Below are 22,432 nucleotides of genomic sequence, written 5' to 3'. Positions count from 1 at the left end.
CCTCAGTGCTCAGACAGTGCTCCCTCAGTACCTCAGAAGGAGCTCCCTCAATATCTCAGAAGGAGCTCCCTCAATACCTCAGATAGTGCACAATCTGTACTTCAGGCAGTGCTTCCTCAGTGCTCAGACAGTGCTCCCTCAGTACCTCAGATATTGCTTCCTCAATATCTCAGAAGGAGCTCCTCAATACCTCAGAAAGCGCCCCCTCAATACCTCAGATAGTGCACACTCAGTACTTCAGGCAGTGCTTCCTCAGTGCTCAGACAGTGCTCGCTGAGTACCTCAGAAGGAGCTCCCTCAATATCTCAGAAGGAGCTCCCTCAATACCTCAGTAAGCGCTTCCTGAATACCTCCGATAGTGCACACTCTGTACTTCAGGCAGTGCTTCCTCAGTGCTCAGACAGTGCTCCCTCAGTACCTCAGATATTGCTTCCTTAATATCTCAGAAGGAGCTCCCTCAATACCTCAGAAAGCGCTCCCTCAATACCTCAGATAGTGCACACTCCGTACTTAAGGCAGTGCTTCCTCAGTGCTCAGACAGTGCTCCGTCAGTACCTCAGAAGGCGCTCCCTCAATACCTCAGAAAGCGCTCCCTCAATACCTCAAATAGTGCACACTCTGTACTTCAGGCAGTGCTTCCTCAATGCTCAGACAGTGCTCCCTCAGTACCTCAGATTTTGCTTCCTCAATATCTCAGAAGGAGCTCCCTCAATACCTCAGAAAGCGCCCCCTCAATACCTCAGATAGTGCACACTCTGTATTTCAGTCAGTGCTTCCTCAGTACCTCAGATATTGCTCCCTCAATACCTCAGAAAGCGCTCCCTCAATACCTCAGATAGTGCACACTCTGCACTTAAGGCAGTGCTTCCCCAGTGCTCAGACAGTGCTCCCTCAGTACCTCAGATATTGCTTCCTCATTATCTCAGAAGGAGCTCCGTCATTACCTCAGAAAGCGTTCCCTCAAGACCTCAGAACACGCTCCCTCAATACCTCAGATAGTGCACACTCTGGACTTCAGGCAGTGCTTCCTCAGTGGTCAGACAGTGCTCCCTCAGTACCTCAGAAGGCGCTTACTCAATACCTCAGAAAGCGCTCCCTCAATATCTCAGATAGTGCACACACTGTACTTCAGGCAGTGCTTCCTCAGTGCTCAGACAGTGCTCCCTCAGTACCTCAGATACTGGTTCCTCAATATCTCAGAAGGAGCTCCCTCAATACCTCAGAACACGCTCCCTCAATACCTCAGATAGTGCACAGTCTTTACTTCAGACAGTGCTTCCTCAGTGCTCAGACAGTGCTCCCTCAGTACGTCAGAAGGAACTCCCTCCATACCTCAGAAAGCGCACCCTCACTACCTCAGATAGTGCACACTCTGTACTTCAGGCAGTGCCTCCTCAGTGCTCAGACAGTGCTCCCTCACTACCTCAGATATTGCTTCCACAATATCTCAGAAGGAGCTCCCTCAATACCTCAGATGGCGCTCCCTCAATACCTCAGATAGTGCACACACTGTACTTCAGGCAGTGCTTCCACAATGCTCAGACAGTGCTCCCTCAGTACCTCAGAAGGAGCTCCCTCAATACCTCAGAAAGCGATCCCTCAATACCTCAGATTGTGCAAACTCTGGACTTCAGGCAGTGCATCCTCATTGCTCAGACAGTGCTGCCTCAGAACCTTAGAAGGAGCTCCCTCAATACCTCAGAAAGCGCTCCCTCTCTCCCTCAGATAGTGCACACTCTGTACTTCAGGCAGTGCTTCCCCAGTGCTCAGACAGTGCTCCCTCACTACCACAGATATTGCTTCCTCAATATCTCAGAAGGAACTCCCTCAATTCCTCAGAAAGCACTCCCTCACTACCTCAGATCGTGCACACTCTGTACTTCAGGCAGTGCTTCCTCAGTGCTCAGACAGTGCTCACTCAGTACATCAGAAGGAGCATCCTGAATATCTCAGAAGGAGCTCCCTCAATACCTCAGAAAGCGCTCCCTGAACACCTCAGATAGTGCAAACTCTGTACTTCAGGCAGTGCATCCTCAGTCCTCAGACAGTGCTCCCTCACTATCTCAGAAGGCGCTCCCTCAATGCCTCAGAAAGTGCTCCCTCAATACCTCAAATAGTGCACACTCCGTACTTCAGGCAGTGCATCCTCAGTGCTCAGACAGTGCTCCCTCAGTACCTCAGAAAGCGCTCCCTCAATACCTCAAATAGTGCACAATCTGTACTTCAGGTAGTGCTCCCTCAGTGCTCAGACAGTGCTCCCTCAGTTCCTCAGAAGGAGCTCCCTCAATACCTCAGAAAGCGCTCCCTCAACACCTGAGATAGTGCACACTCTGTACTTCAGGCAGTGCTTCCTCAGTGCTCAGACAGTGCTCCCTCAGTACCTCAGAAGGAGCTCCCTCAATACCTGAGATAGTGCACACTCTGTACTTCAGGCAGTGCTTCCTCAGTGCTCAGACAGTGCTCCCTCAGTACCTCAGAAGGAGCTCCCTCAATACCTCAGAAAGCACTCCCTCACTACCTCAGATAGTGCACACTCTGTACTTCAGGCAGTGCGTCCTCAGTGGTCAGACAGTGCTCCCTCACTACCTCAGATATTGGTTCCACAATATCTCAGAAGGAGCTCCCTCAATACCTCAGATAGTGCACACACTGTACTTCAGGCAGTGCTTCCTCAGTGCTCAGACAGTGCTCACTCAGTACCTCAGAAGGAGCTCCCTCAATTCCTCAGAAAGCGCTCCCTCACTACCTCAGATCGTGCACCATCTGTATTCAGGCAGTGCTTCCTCAGTGCTCAGACAGTGCTCCCTCAGTACCTTAGAAAGCGCTCCCTCAATACCTCAGATAGTGCACAATCTGTACTTCAGGCAGTGCTTCCTCAGTGCTCAGACAGTGCTCCCTCAGTACCTCAGAAGGAGCTCCCTCAATATCTCAGAAGGAGCTCCCTCAATACCTCAGATAGTGCACAATCTGTACTTCAGGCAGTGCTTCCTCAGTGCTCAGACAGTGCTCCCTCAGTACCTCAGATATTGCTTCCTCAATATCTCAGAAGGAGCTCCTCAATACCTCAGAAAGCGCCCCCTCAATACCTCAGATAGTGCACACTCAGTACTTCAGGCAGTGCTTCCTCAGTGCTCAGACAGTGCTCGCTGAGTACCTCAGAAGGAGCTCCCTCAATATCTCAGAAGGAGCTCCCTCAATACCTCAGTAAGCGCTTCCTGAATACCTCCGATAGTGCACACTCTGTACTTCAGGCAGTGCTTCCTCAGTGCTCAGACAGTGCTCCCTCAGTACCTCAGATATTGCTTCCTTAATATCTCAGAAGGAGCTCCCTCAATACCTCAGAAAGCGCTCCCTCAATACCTCAGATAGTGCACACTCCGTACTTAAGGCAGTGCTTCCTCAGTGCTCAGACAGTGCTCCGTCAGTACCTCAGAAGGAGCTCCCTCAATACCTCAGAAAGTGCTCCCTCAATACCTCAAATAGTGCACACTCTGTACTTCAGGCAGTGCTTCCTCAGTACCTCAGATATTGCTCCCTCAATACCTCAGAAAGTGCTCCCTCAATACCTCAGATAGTGCACACTCTGTACTTCAGGCAGTGCTTCCTCAGTGCTCAGACAGTGCTCCCTCAGTACCTCAGAAGGCGCTCCCTCAATACCTCAGATAGTGCACACTCTGTACTTCAGACAGTGCTCCCTCAGTACCTCAGGCAGCGCTCCCTCAGTACCTCAGAAAGCGCTCCCTCAAAATCTCAGATAGTGCTCAATTCTGGACGTCCAAGACGTTCACGTCCAAGACCTCAGTAGCCAGTGCTGCATGCACGGGTGGTAGCGCCGCGCCCGCAGCGGCCTTGGTGGCCAGGTCGGCCCAATGATTCTCGAGCTGTTCAGCGGTGGTGGCCCCGTGGTGTGCTTTGATTTTCAGCACTGCGGCGAGCAGGGGGAGGCATGCGGCCGCCACCAGGTCGCGGACCATATTTTCGTGTTTAATCTGGCCACTGCCGGCCGTAATAAATCCCCGGCGGCTCCACGCTGCCATGTCATCATGGACTACCCCGAAAGCGTACTGGCTATCGGTAAAGATGTTTACCCGCCTGCCTGTTCCCAGTCGGAGTGCGGCAGTGAGTGTGACCAGCTCCGCGACCTGGGCAGAGGTGTCGCACCCCCCACCCCCATCCCCCATCCCCCATCCCCCATTCCCCCATCGTACCCTGTGCTCGGGTGGCCCCGGTATGGTCGAACACCGCCCATCCCGTTTGATAGGACCCCTCGACAAGCCTACGTGAGCCGTCCAGATACAAGGTCTGGTCGGGATCAGGGACCGGCCACGCAGTCCCCCTCCGCCGAGTTGATGGCGGCCTGGCAATGGTGGGGCTCCCCTACCGCGATAATCCCGTCGGCGGGGTTTGGCCCTGTGTCCCGAACGATCTGAATGGACTGGTCCCGGGGGAGGAGAGCTGCCTCCCAAGTTGCCCTGCGGGCATCTGGGACCGTCCGGAGGCGGCCCGTATTCAGGAATTCGACTCTCGTGTGTCTCGTGTGTAAAATTATCTGGCCGGACATGGTGACTGGCTCACACACCCGGTCCGCCCATGTGGCGCAATCCAGCGCTGCCACGCAGCAGTGCATGCCCTTCACGACCGGGGACTCCTTTGTGGAGTAGTAACCCACTGGTCTCATGTGGTCACCTGAGGTTTGGGTGACAACAGCGCTGTAAAACCCCCCTTCGAGGCCGTAAAAGATGTGGATGGGCTTTGATAGGTCGGGGAGACGCAGGGCCGGGGCGCTGAGGAGATGGGACTTTAACTTAGAATAAGCGTCATCCTGTTCGGTTCGCCATACCACCCTCTCCGCTCCTGGCCCGCCCCCCCTTCCCCCCCTCCCTCCCTCCCTCACCTCCCTCCCTCCCTCCCCCACCTCCCCCACCTCCCCCCCTCCCTCCCCCACCTCCCCCACCTCCCCCCCTCCCTCCCCCACCTCCCCCCCTCCCTCCCCCACCTCCCCCACCTCCCCTCCCTCCCCCCTCACTAGGCGCTGAATGAGTTCGGCGATAGTGGCGAAATGTGCAATGAAAGAGCGGCAGTAGTTAAAAAGCCCCAAGACACGGCGGATTCCCCTGACTGTGTCCAGCCGCGGCATGTCAACGATGGCCGACTTGTGGTCGGGGGGTAGGGTCTTACTTCCCTGGCTGATGTCATGTCCCAGGTACCGGACTTTAGCCAGTCCAACCTGGGCCTTCGTGGGGCTTATTTTGAATCCTGCCCGGCCAAGGGTTCGCAGGACGGCGGCCAGGGCTCCCAGGTGGTGGTACATGTCCGTGGACGCGCCGTGCCGGGTGAGCTCGGCAACGACTGCCTCAGTGGCGAGCAGCGCCTAACGTTTGGCCGGGTATTGTCGGTGCGGGGCGTGTATGGGACCGGGTATCCGCTCAGGAGGGGAGCGGACAAGGCCGCAGTCCTGCTTGCTCGTGGGTCACATCTCCAGGACTAGTTGGCAGACGGCCCCGAAGGCACCGTCCTTGGCCCAGTCCCGGGCGATGGGCACACTGGGTGCAAGCGCAGTAACGGATTTAGTGTGCACCCATCTACCCTCGTGGACGCTCTTGTGAAATTTGCAGGATGTCCACAGGAGGCAGCAGTGGGACGCGTCCACCACCACCCCCAGTTCGCCCAGGAGGTCGATACCCATAATCGTCCCTTCCGAGTTTGGGCAAACCCAGAAATGCACGGGAAGTCAAATGTTGTCTACCTCTAGGAGGACAGCCTCACTTCGGCGTGCAATAACCGAGCTTCCCCCCAACCCCTTTAGTGGAAATGGAGTGGTGGGTTGAGGGAAGGTCGAGGTCGGTGAGGGAGACCGACACCCCCGTATCGATCAAAATCTTGCATCGGCGGCCCCCTAGTGATGCGGAAGCCCAGATACGGGGGTCGGCTCCCGGGACGGGGGTCGGCTCCCGGGACGGGGGCCGACTCTACTCAGTCTTTGCGTCGGGCGAGCAGCTGGTCCCGACTGAGTTGATCCCAGTCGGGGGCAGTGGGTTTCCAGCTTGGGCTTTGTGGGGGCTGGGGTCGTTGTTGACCCCTTGTCTGGGGCGATCCTGGTCGTGGGGGCGCGAGGAGTGCGGCTGTGTAGGTGGCTGGCCCCCCTTTGGACCCGGACCCCAGGGGCGTCGGTAAGAGAGCGGGCATTGGGCTTTGCGGTGCCCCGTCTGTTTGCAGCACAAGCAAACGTCCGTCGAAACTGCCGCAACGGCAGGCGCCGCTCGGTTGGCAAGGGACATGGCCCAGTTCTCAAGCTCCGCAAAGGTGATATAGGGCACCAGGCCCGTCTGTAGGAATGCCTGGTGCCCGGGGCTCAGGCCATCTTTGTATAATAGGACGAACGTGGGGTTCTGCCGATCAGCGTCGGGAACCCCACTGTGTGCTCGGAATGCCTCAAACTTGCGGACCCCATATGCCTGGGCACCCTCCCCAGGTTTCTAAGTGATACCCACAATGGAGATCCAGTCGACCGGTGTATGGCCAAGTGCCTCGCTGACATCAGCCTTGAAGTCGACGATGGCAACCTCCTGTTTGCGACGGCTGTCGCGGAGGTCAGTGCACCAGGACCCATTCTGGTGCGCTGGCTGGAGCCTGGACCAAAGGTTCTCTGGGAGTTTGGTCCGGACCAGGCCGGCCACGTCCCTATTGTGGAGGTTGTGGCAGATCTGCATCTCCCTAAGCCTCTGCCAAAATTCAGCGTTATTGTGCCGAGGCTTAAGGGCGGGGAGCCTGTCCAGAAGTTTCATGGTGTCGCCCGGGGTCAGGGAGACGTAGGTCATCGTAAGGTGGGGGTTATGAGCAAGGGTTGTGGCCCGTCCCCTCTCCCCTCCCCCGGAGGTATATTCAACTTTCACAGGGGCTGCAAGGGCATAGCCCGTGCGCGATTCCCGGGTGTCCGGAATGTCCGTGAGCCCCTCCCAGTCCCACGTGGGGGACTGCGGGGCACTGGGCGCATCGGATAAGGTCGGTAAAACCATGTGGGCAGCAAGCGCCTGGGCTTCTAGGTGCTCTGCGGGCTGCTTTTTCTTGTCTTGGACATAGGCTTGCTGGCAAGGTTCAGCTTTAACGTGTGCCTGTAGCACCAGGACGCAAGCTTTCTCGTACCTATCTTTCCTCTGGCGGGCCCACCACTCGCGCTGTACATCAAGCGGGTTAGCGGGTCGCCAGCCTGAGCGAAGCATAGCCTTAATAACTTTTTTATTCTTGTTGGCTATAAAACGGGTAAGGGAACCATCCGGTCCTCAATCTAGGTCTTAAGCCATGCTTCCACCCCTGGTAGGGGCGCAGCGGGTGTAACTTGACAGAAGCTAAACTACAGTAAAGCTAGCAGGTGTGCTACGGGATGTCGCTAGCACTAAACTTATTAATCTCCCAGTCGGGGAGCCCACTCCCTGTTAGTTGAACCCTAACCCCGCAGGTCAACCTGGGCAGGGGTGGGGATAGTTACAGACGGGGTGCGTGTCGATTCCTAAGTGTGTGACCCCGGGTTACCGTGAGTCTCTCTCTCACCGCCTGACATTCAGCGGCCGTGTGTATCCCGCGAACACTGGGCGTGAATCAGGGGCCCGAGTGCAAGGGGGGGGGGTGCTGTGAACTCAGACCTAACCGCGCCTGATCCTGAAGAGGCCAACACCTCGGGACCGCGAAGTCAATCGGCAGAGTGCGTAACCATCGCTTGGCCCAGTGGCTCCGCGTCTCGGGCTGGTTTGGAGGACTTCCCTTCTTGTAGCGCGTAGACCTCCCAGCCTCTACCGCATAAGCAAGGAAGATGCTAAAACCGGGCTCAACGTACAATGGGGTCCCCTATCTCCCACTGCAGAGGTCAACCAGGAAGGCTTGTTTAGTCGGTTTTTAAACAGCGGGGAGGGGGGTCAATCTGTCGGGGTCTCAGACCTAAAGACGTCGGTCCAAGGATAGTCCATCAGTCACAGTAGCACATTAACAATAAACGACAATAATAATAATCACGCACACATTTACTGGTGTTCAGTGACCCCAATCGCCCACCCACGAAGGATCACTCACTCACACACACTTTTAAAGAGTACTCTACCGTTACACGACTGCCGGACTCACTCTGTTCACAGGTTCAGATAACGGCCGGCAGTGAAGTCCCTTGCGGGGCACTGGGAGACTTTTACGCGAGAAGTAAAAGAGTAAAGATACTCACCCAGCGCCGTCGCAGGGATCCAGCAGCCGTCGTTAACCAGGACGAAACCCCCAATTGTTAGCGCGGATGAAATGGTATCAGTCCGAGCCCTGAGTGCGGTTCAACAATCGGTAACGTTTATTGATACAGTAACACCGGCGCAGACCAAACGAGGTCCGAATCTCGGCTGTTCTGCTGTTCCCGCGTGCTGCTACACATTATATACCTTTCTTTGTTAGGATGTGAGGATTTTGAGTATGAATGGGATGATAGGTCCCCATCATCGCTGGAGTAGGTGCAAATGGTGGGTTTCCTGCCGTCCCAGGAGAGTTGCAGTGTACACATAATAGGGTGCAAATTGGATTATGTAAACGGGTCCGGGTACTATCTGCTTGTCTCTCTCTGTGAGGGCTGGAGGCTAGCACCCCACTTTGTTCCCTTGGGGTGCTGGTGTGTATTAGTCTGTTCGTTCCTGTCTGGTGGATGCCTGTCCTTTGTGTCAGGATGGTTCTGTATTGATGAATATGGGTGTGTTTCAGTCAGTCTCGTGATTTGATTAGGAAATTGGATCAGACTACTCTACACCAACATTGTCAGTGCAGTCTCAATCAATGGGTGGGAATCAGATAGCTTCCCTGTAAGATCTGGAGTCAGGCAGGGATGCCCCCTCTCACCCGCCTTGTTTGTGTGTTGCATAGAGCCATTTACCGAATCCATCAGGAAGGATACGAGCCTGAGAGGGGTAACTATTCCTGGCAGCGGGGACCTACAGGTTAAAGCCTCCCTGTACATGGATGACGTCGCTGTTTTCTGCTCGGATCCACTGTCCGTGCACAGACTCATGTGCATCTGTGACCAGTTCGAACGGGCCTCGGGGGCCAAGGTAAACCGAGGCAAGAGCGAGGCCATGCTCTTCGGGAACTGGGCCGACCAATCCTCTATCCCCTTCACCGTCAGGACTGACCACCTGAAGGTGCCGGGTATTTGGTTCGGGGGGGCTGGGGCGTGCGCCAAGACCTGGGCGGAGTGGATCAGAAAAATGAGACAGAAACTAGGCAGATGGGGGCAACGGTCACTCTCCATCGCGGGAAAAAACCTGGTCATCAGGTGTGAGGTCCTCTCAGTATTACTATATGTGGCACAGGTCTGGCCTATCCCCAGGACCTGTGCCGCCGCAGTCACCCGGGCCATCTTCCAATTCATTTGGAGATCAAAGATGGACCGGGTCCGAAGAGATTCAATGTACAAAGACCGGTGCAATGGGGGAAAAAAACACGCCCAATGCCACCCTCACCCTGATGGCCACCTTTGTGTGTGGCTGCATCAAGCTGTGCGTGGATCCCTGGTACGCAAACACCAAGTGTCACTACGTACTGAGGTTCTACCTGTCCCCGGTTTTGTGAAGGATGGGCCTGGCCTCGCTGCCGCGGAACGCTCCGAGTAGTTGGACCGTTCCGTATCACCTGTCCTTCGTGGAGAAATTTATGAGGAAAAACACCTTTGACCACAAGTCCATCAGGAAGTGGTCAGCACGTAGTGTCCTTGAGACCCTTCGGGAAAAGGAGAGGGCGGATCCTGTCGAGCGGTTCCCTGAGCAGACTGTCAAAGCCATTTGGCAGAATGCCTCATCGCCAGAACTTTCCAACAAGCACCAAGACATGGCTTGGCTGGTGGTGAGAAGGGCTCTGCCTGTGAGATCCTTCATGCACGCCCGGACTCTCTGCCGCACCGCACGCTGCCCTCGAAGTTGCTGCGGTGGGGACGAGACTGTCACACACCTCCTTCTGGAATGTGCCTATGCAGAGGAAGTCTGGAGAGGAATGCAGTGGTGTTTGTCGAGGTTCGTCCCGAGCAGCGCCGTGACGCGGGACTCCGTGCTCTACAGTCTGTTCCCCAGGACTCACACCGAGACGAACATTAACTGCGCCTGGAGGATCATCAACTCGGTGAAAGATGCTCTCTGGGCGGTGCGAAACCTGTTGATCTTCCAGCTGAAGGAGTTGACCCCAACTGAGTGTTGCAGACTGGCACATTCCAAGGTCCAAGACTACTTGTTGAGGGATGCACTGAAGCTTGGGGCAGCTGCCGCCAAGGCGCGGTGGGGAAAGACCACCGTGTAAGATCGGCCTGCCTAAAGAAGAACGGGGGCCCATGCGGACGTTTTTTGGGCTCTGCTGATGCCTCAGCTAAATATATGCATAAGATTGAGAAATGCACAGACCTGTATAAATGATAAATTTGAATCTGTGTTTGTAAATGTGGACATACCTACCTTCTGCATAAAAACAGACTTTTTTTCTCAGTAACATCAGTTCCTGAGGAAGCGTCACTGGATCGAAAATGCGAACTGATTTCTTTTCACAGATGCTGCCTGATCTGCTGAGCATTTCCAGTATCTTCTGGTTGTTGTGTGAGATTTACAGCATCCGAAGTTCTTTTGGTTCTAATTTACCCGGAGTATCTAATTCAGGTCCAGCAGACTGAAACAGTGTTTATCAACCTTCCCAGTCCACACTAACTCCATCTCTCTCCCAGTATCTGCTGTCTCTCCCACTCCTTCACATTCAGTCCCCCCCTCACAGTGACACTGCGCCTGCAAAGCTGATGGTCATGTGTTGGCCTGCTGGACCCACCCCTCATTCACTCCCATTGGCTGGAGGATCATGCCAACTCTCCTATTGGTCTGTAGCTGTGTCAATCAGCCAGGCCCCATTGTGACCTGAGTGGTGGGATCCTCCCAGGTGCATCAGAGGCTGAGGGGTGACCTCATAGAGGTTTATAAAACCATGAGGGGCCTGGGTAGGATAAATAGACAAGGTCATTTCCCTGGGGTCGGGGAGTATAGAATGAGAGGGCATAGGTTTAAGATGAGAGGGGAAGAATTTAAAATGGATCGGAGGGGCAATTTTATTCCCCACTGAGGTTGGTACGTGTATGGAATCTTCTGTCGGGAAGTGGAGGATGTTGGTACAATTAAACCATTTGGCATCTGGATGGGTATATGAATAGGAAGGGTGTAGAGTGATGTATGCCAAGTGTTGGCAAATGGGTCTAGATTAGGTTGGGATATCTGGTCAGCATGGACCTGTTTAACCAAAGGGTTATTTTCACGCTGTACATCTCTACGGCTCTGCCCTGTGATGAGCTTCATCATTCACAGTGAATGGGTCAGTATCACAGAACACAGGGACTGGAGGCTATTCAGCCCATTGGAGCTGTACTCTCTCCCTCTGGAGATGGTGCCAGTCAGTCCCAACTCACCTCCCATTTGGACATAGCCCTCCAAATCCTTCCTTAAAAAAGTTAAATTTCAAATTTGTTTTGACAATAACTACTGAATCTGCATCCAGCTGTCGGTCAAACTGTTCCAGATGCTCAGAACTTAGTGAGTAAAATAATCTTCACATTTTTAACCTGTATTATTTGCCAGTTACCTGAAAATAGTTACTAAAAATTGTGATGTTAAAAATTTCTCACTCTGTCTCTCTGTAAATGAAATACCCTGGAAACAAATCAACTCCTGGTCGAAATCACTGCTTAACCTTCTCAGCTCCAAGGAGAATTATCTGACCTTCTGCTAACTCTCCATAAAAGAGAAACCTATCTTAATTTTAATTTATTAGTGCCATAGAGATGTACCGCACAGAAACAGACCCTTCAGTCCAACTTGTCCATGCCGACCAGATATCCTAAATTAATCTCGGCCCATATGCCAGCCCTTGGCCCATAGCCTTCTAAACCTTTCCCAATCACATATCCAATGAGATGCCTTTTATATGTTGTAACTGTACCAGCCTCCACACTTTCTCTGGCAGCTCATTCCATACACGTACCACGTTCAGCTTGAAACTTTGCCCCGAATATCCCTTTTCAATCTTTCCCTCACGCCTGTGCTTTCTAGATTTGGACTCACCTAAACAGGAATAAGACCCTGGCTGTTGACCCTATCCATGTCCCTCACGATTTTAATCAACCTCTATGGTCACTTCTCAGCATCCGATTCTCCAGTGAAAACAGCCTCAGTCTATTCAGCCTCTCCCTATAGCTCAATCCCTCAACCCTGGCAACATCTTTGCATCTTTTCTGAATCCTTTCAAGTTTCACAATATCATTCCGATAACAGGGAGACCAGGACTGAAAGCAGAATTCCAGAAGTGGCTGAATCAATGTCCTGTACAACCGCAAAATGACGCCACAACTCCTGTACTCAATGCACTGACCAATAAAGGCAAGTACACCAAACACTTTCTTCACTACCCTGCCTATCTATGATTCCACTTTCAAGGAACTATGAACCTGCACTCCAAGATCTCTTTGTTCAGCAACACTCCCCAGGACCTTCCCATTAAGTGTAGAAGTCCTGCCCTGATTTGCTTTTCCAAAATGCAGAACCTCACATATATCTAAATTAAAATGCATCTGCCACTCCTCAGCCCATTTGATCGGAGTCTCATTGTACTCTCGGGTAACTTTGCTGTCCACTGCACCTCCAATTTTGGTGTCTATTGTAAACCTACTAACCATAGCTCCTATATTCACATAGAAATCATTTATATAAATGGCAAAAAGCAGTGGACCCAGTACCCAGCCTGACAGCATATTGCTCATCACAGGCTTCCAGTCCAAAAAGCATCCTGCACTATGACACTGACTGCTCAGCAAGGTTAGAGCTCATGGCATACAGGGAGAACTAGCCATTTGGATACAGAACTGGCTCTTCAGACTGGAGGCCTGTGACGAGTGGAATGGTGCAAGGACCACTGCTGGATACACTACCTTTCGTCATTTATATCAATGACTTGGATGTGAACATCGGAGGTATAGTTAGTGAGATGACACCAAAACTGGAGGGGGAGTGGACAGTGAAAAAGATTACCTCAGAGTACAATGGGATCTTGATCAGATTGGTGAATGGCTGAGGAGTGGTATTTTGGAAACTCAAATCTTAGCAGGACCTATACACTGAATGGTAAGGTCCTGGTGAGTGTTCCTGAACAAAGAGACCTTGGAGTGCAGGCAGATAGGATAGTGAAGGCGGCATTTGGTATGCTTTCCTTTAATGGACAAAGTATTGAGTACAGGAGTTGTGAGGTCATGTTGTGGCTGTACAGGACATTGGTTAGGCCACTTTTGGAACGTTGTGTACAAATCTGGTCTCCTTCCTATTGGAAGGATGTTGTGAAACTTGAAAGGGTTCAGGAAAGATTTACAAGAACGTTTCCAGGGTTGGAGGAGTTGAGCTAGGCTGGGGGTTGAATAGAGGTTGAATAGATTGGGGCTGTTTTCCCTGCAGCGTCGGAGGCTGAGAAGTGATCTTATCTATGTATATAAAAACATGAGGTGCATGGATAGGATAAATAGACAAAGTCTTTTCCCCGGCGTGGGGGATCCCAGCACTAGAGGGCATAGGTTTATGTTATGAGGGGAAAGACTTTAAAGAGACTTGAGAGGCAACGTTTTCACACAGAGGGTGGTACGTGTATGGAATAAGCTGTCAGAGGAAGTGGTGGAGGCCATTACGATTGCAACATTTAAAAGGCATCTTCATGTGTATATGAATAGGAAGGATATGGGCCGGGTGCTGACAGGGGGGACTAGATTGCATTGGGATATCTGATCAGCACGTACTGGTTGGACCGACGGGTCTCTGTTTCTGTGCTGTCCATCTATGACTCTTTTACCTTCCAGCCAATTCCGTATCCAAACAGCTAGTTTGCCAGAATTCTATGGTATTGAACCTGCTAACCAGTGTGTTATGTGAAACCTTGTGTCTTTCTCAAGTCCAAGTTAATGATTTTAATGCACAAAGCCATGCTGACTCTCCCTAATCATTTTTTGCTTTTCCAATGACATGTAAATCCTGTCCCTGAGAATCCTTCCAACAACTTCTCTGCCACTGACTTCAGGCTCACCGATCTATAGTTCCCTGGCTTTTCCTTACCACCTTTCTCAAATAATGGCACCCATCTTCCAGCACCTCACCTGTGGTGATCGATGATACAAATATCGCAGCGAGAGGCCCAGCAAAAGCTTCCCTAATTTCCTACAAGGTTCTGGGATACACCTGATCAGATTCCAGGGATTTATCCACCTTTATGCATTTTAAGACATCCAGTACCACCTCCTCTATAATATGTACACTTGCCAAGTTATCACTATTTATTTCTCCAACATCTCTATCTTTCATATCCCCTTTCTGACATGAAATACTTACAGAATCTCTCCCACCTCCTGCTGTTCCATAGACAGTCTTGTTGATCTTTGAGGGTCGCTATTCTCTGCCTAGTTATTCTTTTGTCTTTAGTGTATTTGTAGAATCTCTTTGGATTCTCCTTAAACCTATTTCCCAAAGCTATCTCATGTCCCCTTTTCTGCCTCCTGGTTTCCCATGAGTATACTCCTACTGCCCTTATAGTCCTCTAGGGACTCACTCCAACCCAGTGGTCTGTACCTGCCATATCCTTTCTTAAATTTCTTGACCAGAGCCTCAATTTCTCAGGTCATGCAGCATTCTCGATGCCTCCCAGCCTTGGCCTTAACGGGAACATACTGTCTGTGTACTCTCATTGTCGCAGGCCTATGGAGGCAATGGCAGATGAGGACAGAGAAACAATCATTATCAGTAAAGAGGTCGGGTTGGGAAAGGGAACAACTCATCCTTATCTCTATAATTCCTCTCTAGCCTCAGAACTATCACTATCTCTGGTATCAAAAACATCTCAATCTATGCAACATCCTCCAATCTCAACACCCTCTCTATCTTTAATCTTGTCCACCCTCACAAATCTCTGTGATGTGCCTTTCTTTCATTCCAACCTTCAAGATAACCCATTTTTATTTCAGATTCCTGCACCCAGAGCTCCACAGTGTCCCATTTAACCTCTGTCACATTTTCCTCCAAAAAACATTAATCAATCACGTATCATCTATTCTAATATCACCTTCTCTGACCTGGTTTCTATTGTGGCTTGTCATATTCCTATATTATGCATCTGTGGTGACAGAAAAAGATGTTGTGGTCCATCGGGTTTATGCTGTAAAGAAATCTCCCATCTAACTATTTTAATCCCATTTTCCAGCACTGAGCCCATAGACCTGTCAGCCTTGGCATTGCAAGTGTGTTCCTAAATATATCTGAAATGCCATCGGGATTTCTGTCTCTCACTCATTTCCAGACAGTGAGGTTTAGTGCAACTGTTACTCTATGCTATCCCCCACAGGGTTCAGAGCAGCTGGGTCTGTGCGAACCACAGATCGCCCACACATTGGGAAGGATGACAGGGTCCCTGAGAGAGGGCACAGGATATTTACCAGGATGGTTCAAGGAATGGGGGATTTTAGTTGCAGAATTTGTGGGGCTGTTTTAACATTAATTACTCATGTGACATGTGTGTTGCGAATACACATCAAGAATAACAATCCACAATTAATGGACTAAGATCTACTTTCTTTGTTTAAGGCATTCTTGAAAAACTGCTTATTTGGCAATGGTTGTGGTCACTGGACACAATATTCTCCATCTGTAGCTTTATGTCAAAACTTCTCAATAATATTTTTGTGAAATTAAAACTATGATGATTTGTACAGATATCTTCTACTCTTCAATATCACTGAGTGAATAATCTGTAATGTCTCTTACCCAACCATGTTGGAGGCGCACCTTCACCATACAAATTGCAGCAGGACAAGGAAGTCAAATATCACCCTCTCCACAGGCAACAAGGCTTTGGCATTGATCACTGGTTTCTGTGGAAGGAGAAATACACAGTTGATGTTTCATGGAGTGCAATATGAATTACAGGGAATGAAAACGGTGCAGAACTTGACTGTCAGAAACTGAAGGAAAATGCACTCGCTTATTGGAAAAAAGAATTCTTGACTGTCTAAGATATTGTGGAAAAAATAACCTGATAATGGAACAGCATACGGTCAGGAACCGGCAGCAGTGGACAATTCATTTACATTCCTGAAGAAGGGCTTATGCCCAAAACGTTGCTACTCCTGCTCCTCGGATGCTTCCTGGCCTGCTGTGTTTTTCCAGCTCTACATTTTTCAATTCATTTACAAAACAGCTGTGAAAGTAATAGTAAAATACTATACAGAGCAAAACTACACCCATGAGAGACTGAGGAAGCTAGATAAGGAACAAGTGGACAGAGAACCCAGCGGTGAATCAGAGCAGAGTTCACTTTTATGATCCCACAGTCAAAGATGTCGAGCACAGAAACAGACTTCTTCGGTCCAACCTATGCCAAACAGATATCCTAACCTAATCTACCTAAATTAAATCCTTTTTGCCACTCCTCAGCCCATTGGCCCATCTGATCAATATCCCACTGTACTCTGAGATAACCTTCTTCATTGCCCACAATACCTCCAATTTTGGTGTCACCTGCAAGCTTATTAATTATACGGCCTCTATTCACATCCAAATCATTTAAAAGAATGATGAAACAAATCCAGAAAAAAGTCCATTTCTCTGGGTTTGAATGTGCTCTGTGTAAATCCTGCACTATGACTCTTTTTACCAGGGAAGGCTGTACATACATCCCTCTGAACTTTGCCCCCTACAAAGCTGGCGGCCGCGCACGTGTCCAGTGAATCGTTGCCCCGAATAAAGATGGCGGCGCTCACTCGGGCCGATTACTCAACGAGGCATATTCCCGTTTGCTGCAAAAACTGGACTGTAAGGTTCAAAGTTGTATCTTCCGATGTGTACCAAATGATTGTAAAACCTCTCAGACCACACCAACACCATTTCCCTCCCGCTTCCTGCTGTTTATTTCTTTCCTTACCGACATCCCCAACATTTGCGCCCACCGCGAGGATGATCACGTGGTCTAGTCTAGTCCCGCCCCCATTCACTGATTGGCCGGAGGACCAACTGCCGCCAAGTCCTCCAGGTCCGCCCCTGCCTATGTATTGGTCCGCCGCTGACATCAATCACTTCTTCAATCCAACCTGTCGATGCCAACCTGATATTCAAACCTAATCTATGTAAATTAAATCCTATCTGCCGGTCCTCAGCCCATTGGCCCATCTGATCAATATCCCATTGAATTCTGAGATAACCTTCTTCATTGTCCACAATACCAACTGTTGGCTGGAGCTTGCGCACTGCTTCGTGGCTTTTGTTGCTGTTTCTCAGTTACAAGAGTGAGGGACAAAGTTAAAAATCACACAACCACCTGATGAAGGACCAGCAAAGTAGTGCTTCCAAATAAACCTGTTGGACTATAACCTGGTGTTCTGTGAATTTTAATTTTGTCCATCCGAATCCAACACCAGCATCTACAAGTCACGAGTGAGGGAGGAATGCATAACATAAGAACAAAAGATCTTGGAAAAGGAGAAGGCCGTCCTGCGCTTCGAGCCTGCTCTACCATTTGATAAGATTATGGCTGATCATTTTGTGGATGCAGAACCATTTACCCACGTTCTCACCATATTCCTTAATTAGTTATTTCCTTTAAAAAAAAAACTAAGCTTTAAAAACGTTCATTGAACTAGCATCAACTACTTCCCTGGGCAATGCACTCCATCGAGGTCAAGACATTCCTTCTCAATTCACTCCTAAATTTGCTGCCTCTAATCTTATGCTGATGCCCTCTTGTCCTGGCTTCATCTGCCAGTGGAAACATCCTCTCTACTTCTATTTTATGCATTCCATTCATTATTTTATATATTTCCCATTCTTCTGAATTCCAATGAATATAATCCCAATCTACTCCGTCTCTGTTAAGCCGAACCCCTCACCTCCGGAATCAACATAGTTAACCTCCTCTGCACCCCCTCTAGTGCCAGTACATCCTTGAGCACGTAAGGAGGTAAAAACTGCATGCAGTACTCCAGGTGTGGCCTCACCAGCACCCATTATAGCGAGAACATAACCTCTGCTTTTAAACACAATCCCTTCAGCAATGAAGGACAAAATTCCATTTGCCTTCTGAATTGATTGTTACACCTGGTGACCCACCCTCCTGCAGAAGAATATTCAGGTGCCTCTGCATAGCAAATAATGTAACTTTTTTTAAAATTCAAGTAATCATCTTTTTATTAATGTTACTCCAACCAAAGAGTATGACTTTACATTTATAAAAATAATATTCCACTTACCAAACCATTGCCCACTAACTCAATGTATCTATGTTCCTCTGCAAGGTTTCCCAGTCCTCTGCACACTTTCTCCTGCTACTCATCTTAGTCTCATATGCAAACTTTGACACCCTACATGTGGTCCCCAACTCCAAATCATCTGTATCAATTCTAAATAATTGCAGTCCCAACACTGATCCTAGAGGCACACTACTAGTTACTGATTGCCAGCCAGAATAAGGCTTATTTATCCCCACTCTTTGCTTCCTGTTAGTCAACCAAATCTTCTATCCATGCTAATACTCTATCCCATGCACCCTTATATAATGCAACAGCCACTTGCATGGCACCTTGTTGAAGGCCTTTTGGAAATCAAGGTACACCGCGTCCACTGGGTCCCCGTTGTCCACCTTGCTTGAAATGTCTTCTTAGAATTCCAAACGATTTGTCAAGCATGACCAGCCCTTCATGAATCCATGCTCTGTCTGCCCAATGGGACAATTTCTATCGAGATTCCCTGCTATTTCTTCCCTGATAATAGATCAACGCATCTTTCCAACTGCAGAGAATAAGGTAACTGGCGTAGAATTCCCTATCTTTTGTCCACCGCCTTTTCTTACAGTCCTTCCTTTTCACTGAAATATGCCTTTGCTGAGCACTTCCTAAAATGTCTTTGAAAATCTTTCACTGCTCATCAACTGTCCCACCATAAAATCTTTGTTTTCAGTCTACTTTATCCAGGTTCTCCCTCATTCTATTTTCCCCGTGTTCAAACACAGGACCAAGATATTAAATTTTGTCTTCACACTTTCCAGATGTACTCTAAATTCAACCATACAGTGATCACTTCTTGCAAGAGGATCCCTAACTCTGAGGTCATTAATTATTCCTGTCTCATTGCACGGGGGCCAGATCTTGGATAGCTTGCTCCTTGTCGGTTACATTTCATACTGTTCAAAAAACTATCATGGATACACTTAATGAACTCCTCAAGGCTACCCTGACTGAGCTGGTTTGACCAATCTACATGTAGATTAAAATCACCCATGATAATAGCCGTACCATTTTTACAGGCATTAGTTATTTCTTTGTATATTGCCCATCCCATTGTGATGTTATTATTTAGCCTACACACTACGCCTATCAGTGACTTTCTTGTTAGAATTTTGAAAGCATCATTCCTGTTTCTCCTAATGTACAGCAATAACAACAACTACTTGCTTTATATGGAATCTTTCACAACGGCAAATCTCCTAAGGTGTTTCATGGATGATCAAAACATTGATTGAGGAGAATGATTTTAAAATACATCGTAACGGAGGAGAGAGAAGGTTAGGGAGGGTATTCCACAGACTTCTGCTCTTGACAGCTCCAAATGTGGAGTGATGCAGGTGGGGTGGGTTGAAAAGGGAACGTGCAAAGGTGACATGGAGGAGCATAGGCAGTGCATAAGGTCTTAAGGATAGAGGAGGTTCCAGCCTGAGTCTGTCTGTCATAGACAGTATGGCTGCCTCATGGAATTTGAAGCACCGTAATGGGCCCATGCATGTCATGTTAGTCAAGGATAGTATAACGGTGGCTGAGAGAACATTTGATGAGGACTTGTCTACTGAATTAGTGTGGGCTGAGGTTAGAAACAAGAGAGGGGAGGTCACACTGCTTGGATTTTTTATAGGCCACCACAGAGTTCCAGGGAGGGGGAAGAGAGGATTAGCAAAATTACTCTGGGTAGGAGTGAAAGTAACATGGTGGTCATTATGGGGGACTTTAACTTCCCCAACATTGACTGGAAATTCTATAATTCTAGTACGTCGGATGGATCAGTTTTTGTCCAATGTGTATAGGAGGGATTCCTGACACAGTATGTCAAAGGGCCGACAAGAGGGGAGGCCACATTGGATCTGGTGCTTGGTCATGAACCGGACTAGGTGTTTGATTTAGTTGTAGGTGAGCACTTTGGAGAGAGTGATCATAATTCAGTTATGTTTAGTTTGGCGATGAAAAGGGATAGGTACATGCCACAGGTGAAGACTTATCGATGGGGCAGTGGCAATTATAATGCGATTCAGCAAGAATTAGGATGCATAGGATGGAGTAGTGAAATGCAGTGGATGCAGACAATGGAAATGTGGAGCTGGTTTAAGGAACAGACATTGCGTGTCCTTGATAGGTATGTCCCTGTCAGGCAGGGAGGAAGTGATAAGGTAAGGAAACTGTGGTTTACCACAGAAATTGCATCTCTTGTTAAGAAGAAGTAGGAGGCTTATGTTTTGATGAGGCAAATGGTACAGATGAGGCGATGGAGACTTACAGATCAGATAGGAAGGATTTAAAGAGGGTTAAGAAGAACAAAGAGAGGACACGAGCAGTCTTTAGCGAATAGAATAAAGGAGAACCCTTCAGCTTTCTATAGGTATGTGAGGAACAAAGGATAGGGTAGGAATCGGGCCAATCAAAGACAGAAGTGGCAAGTTGAGTGTGGACACTGGAAATTGGAGAAGTGCGAAATGAATATTTCTCATTCGTTTTCACTCAGGAAAATTAGAATATTGTAGATAATAATGAGGTAGAAGATGTTAGACTAGAAAGAATAGAGGTTAGTTTCGAACAGGTGTTATCAATTCTAGAAGGATTGAATGTAGACAAGTCCCCTGGGCTAGATGGGATTTATCCGTAGATTGTCTGGGAAGCTAGGGAGAAGATTATCAAAGCCAAAGTCTTTGCTTTGAGCTGTCATTGCCTACAAGTTCAGTACCAGAGGACTGGATGATTGCAAATGTTATGCCCTTGATCAAGAAGGGAAGTAGAGATGACCCAGGTAATTACATACCAGTGACCCTTAGTTCTGTTGTAGGAAATGTTTTGGAAAGGATTATAAGAGACACTATTTGTAATCATCTGGCAAACAACAATATGATTTCAAATCGTCAATATGGTTTTGTCAAGGGCAGGTCGTGTCTCACAAATCTCATTGAGTTTTTTGAGATGGTGACCAAGCATATAGATGAAGGTAGGGCAGTTGACGTGGTATACATGGACTTCAGTAAAGCCTTTAATAAGGTTCCACATGGTAGGCTGTTAGAGAAAATGCAGTGACATGGAATTGAGTGTGATTTAGCAGTTTGGATTAGAAACTGGTTTTCTGAAAGGCGGCAGCGAGTGGTGGATGATGGAAAATAATCAGCCTCCAGTGCGGTTATTAGTGGTGTGCCACAAGGGTCTGTTTTGGGATCACTGCTGTTTGTCATTTTTATAAAGGTGTTAGACGCAGGCATAGGGGATGGATTAGTAAATTTGCAGACGACACCAAAGTCAGTGTGGAGTAGTGGACAGTGTGGAAGAATGTTACAGGTTGCAGGAGGACTTTGATAAACTGCAGAATTGGGCTGAATGTAGCAAATGGAGTTCAATGCAGCTAAATGTAAGGTGATGCACTTTGTGAAGGATAACAGGAAGGCAGAGTACTGGGTCAATGGAAAGATTCTTGGTCGTGTAGATGTGCAGAAGGATGTTGGAGGCCATGTACATAGATGCCTGAAAGTTGCCACTAGGTGTACACTACTGTTAAGGCGGCATACAGTGTGTTAGATTTCATTTGGAGATGGATTGAGTTCTGGAGCCGCAATATCATGCTGCAACTATCCAAAACACTGGTGCGGCCATATTTGGAATATTGTGTGCAGTTCTGGTGCCCATATTTCTGGAAGGATGTGGAAGCATGGGAAAAGGCGCAGAGGATATTTACCAGGATGTTGTGTGGTCTGGAGAGAAGGTCTTATGAGGAAAGGTTGACAGACTTGAACGTGTTCTCAGCGGCAAGAAGAAGGCGAAGAGAGGATTTGATAGAGACATACAAGATGATCGGAGGCTTAGATAGGGTAGACAGTGAAATTCTTTTTCCTAGGATTATGACATTAGTGTGTATAAGGGGGCATATCTCCAAATCGAGGGGCGATAGATTTAAGACAGATGACAGAGGCAGGTTCTTTACTCAGAGTGGTTAGGACATGGAATCCACTACCTACTAATGTAGTTAACTCAGCCACGTTAGTGAGACTTAAACAATCCTTTAGATAAGCACATGGGTGATTTCAGGATAGTGTAGGGGGATGAGCTGAGAATAGTTCATAGGTTGGCGCAACATCAAGG

General features: G+C 48.9%; 1 long non-coding RNA gene across 1 annotated transcript in view; it reads right to left on the bottom strand.

Annotated features, from left to right (window-relative positions):
- The window catches only part of LOC140458566 (uncharacterized), a 64,855-nt gene that overhangs the window by 41,735 nt on the left and 688 nt on the right, over positions 1-22,432 (bottom strand). The window contains exon 2 of the long non-coding RNA XR_011953555.1: positions 15,828-15,934. This is a non-coding gene — a long non-coding RNA (uncharacterized lncRNA). The remainder of the gene's footprint in view (positions 1-15,827; positions 15,935-22,432) is intronic.

Source organism: Chiloscyllium punctatum, chromosome 33 (genome assembly GCF_047496795.1).
Source record: "Chiloscyllium punctatum isolate Juve2018m chromosome 33, sChiPun1.3, whole genome shotgun sequence".
Classification (NCBI taxonomy): domain Eukaryota; kingdom Metazoa; phylum Chordata; class Chondrichthyes; order Orectolobiformes; family Hemiscylliidae; genus Chiloscyllium; species Chiloscyllium punctatum.
Note: the sequence above shows the minus strand (reverse complement) of the source record. Positions and strands in the feature narration are given on the sequence as shown.